The following is a 2326-nucleotide window of genomic DNA, read 5'->3' on the forward strand; positions in this document are numbered from 1 at the left end:
GCATTTCATTTTCCACAACTTATTAGTTCCTTTTTCTTTTTCTTTTCATTTCATTTTGCAAAACTTCCTTTCTTTTTATTTTTCTTTTTCTTTCATTTGCACTTTCCTTTTTCTTATCTTTCTTTTGCACATTTCTTTTTCTTCCTTTTGCACTTTGGGGATTAGTTTGTCAGCTTGGGCGACGACGACGCTTCAGACTAATCTTCTTCCCTCTTTTGTTCGTTGTCGAATAATTGAGCCCATGGTTGTGACTTTTCCTTCTCCAGGGATTACGATCTTTCGTAGGTAATGTAGTCTTCATTCTTCTTTTGACATATGTTTCATCGTCATCAGCATCATCTTCCCTCATCGGATCACCATACTGGTCATAGCCTTCCTCGTTGGCGACTCCATCCATTCCGGCGATGCTCCTTTTGCTTCTCCTCACGACAACACGGCTAGGATTGATCGGATCAGTTATGAAGAAACATTGTGTCATGTGTTTAGCGTGTACCCATGGCTCATTTTTGGCGATGGCGTTGATGGTACCGCTATCGGAGTCGGGTATACACATGGTAGTGAAATGTCGGTTTTCTCTGTGTACATTCTTAGCCCATCTGACACGGAACATCGTCGCGCTATGCAATCCAGAGTAGTTAAGCTCCCATATCTCTTCGACCCTTCCGTAATATCTTTCAATTACATTCCCGGTCATGGCTTCCATCGTCACCCCTGAGTTTTGGTCGTCACTATTTATATCTTTCTCCTTTGTGTAGAACGTGTATCCGTTGATATCGTATGCTTGATAAGTCGCGAGGTTGGTCGAGGGGCCATGTGCTAAGGCGTATATGAGTGTTCCGTTCGGACAAACCTCTTCCGGGGGATTAGCCAGAACTCGCTCTTTGAACCAACACACGAAAGTGGAGTTGTGCTCTCTAATAACTTCAGCGTCCGTCCTGTGCACCCCACGGTCACTGTACTTCTTTGCGATGGTCTCTTTGTGCAGTGTCACGAAATCTTCTAGCACATCTACGTGTTGTAGCACTACTAAGATTGCCCTGTCAAGGTCGTTTTGTCAGCCCGAGCGTAACACATTCACATCCCTATGACCGTTGGTGTGACCTTCGCCTTCAAGCCTTCCACAGTGCTTGTTGACGGGCAAACCAACAACAGGGTCTTTGGTCAGATAACTCTCACAGAAAGAGATGCACTCTTTGGTCAGATATCCCTGGGCTATGCTTCCATCTGGATGGGACATGTTACAAACGAATCCTTTGATGACCCCATTCATCCTCTTGAACGGCATCATGCTATGCAGAAATGTCGGCCCTAGGTCGATGATGTCATCCACGATGTGGACTCATAGATGCACCATGACATCAAAGAACGCGGGCGGGAAGTACATCTCTAGCTCATTCGGTATGACAGCGATCTCTTCCTGTAGCCTATGGAGTTCCTTCACACTGATCGACTTTCGAGAGATAGCATAAAAAAGTGGCATAGGTCAGTAAGCGTCTCACGCACATGTGTGTCCATAATCCCTCTAAGTGCAACTGGGAGTAACTGCGTCATCATCACATGACAGTCGTGAGACTTCATCCCACTGAACCTTTTTTTCTTAGTGTCGAGATATTTGCTTATCTTCCCACAGTATCCGGAACTAACTTTGATTTCGGCAAGGAAATTGAACAATTGATCGACCTCCTATGGATCTAAGGTGAAGCAAGAGGGGGGGGGGCAATGTTGTTCTTCCTTCTTGTTTACTTTTTCCCCCTATCTTCTGTCTCCGTCTTCGTCTCGGTCTCCTCTGATGACCTTTTACCGGGCATTTGGATATCTTTCCTGATTTTCAAAAATTCCAAGTCTTTTCTTGCCTTCGGCCCATCCTTGGTCCTCTCCGGCATGTTCATCAATGTTCCAAGCAAACTCTCAAGGATATTTTTTTGTGATATGCATTTGATCAAGGCTATGAGGCGTGTTGAGTATGGGCCAGTATTCCAACTCCCAGAACACAGATCTCGTCTTCCATATCTTTAGTAGGGGCTCCGGCGCCTTTTTCTTTGTCTTTCCCGGCGAGGGGCACTCTTCCCAGTTCTTCAATAACTCATATATTTCTGCACCTCTACGCTTACGTGGAGGACCTCGATGCTCAGCCTTACCATTAAATAGATCTCCATGCTTTCTCCATGGGTCATCCTTCTTGAGCCATCTTCGATGCCCCATGTACACGATTTTCGAAGACCCGCCATCTTTTGATAGCTGCAGAGAAGTTGTATCATCCATGCACCTCGTGCATCCGCAATATCCGTGGCACACCTGGCCCGAGAGATAGCCATAACCGAGATAG

This window comes from Triticum urartu, chromosome 2, assembly GCF_003073215.2.
Source record: "Triticum urartu cultivar G1812 chromosome 2, Tu2.1, whole genome shotgun sequence".
NCBI classification, from domain to species: Eukaryota; Viridiplantae; Streptophyta; class Magnoliopsida; order Poales; family Poaceae; genus Triticum; species Triticum urartu.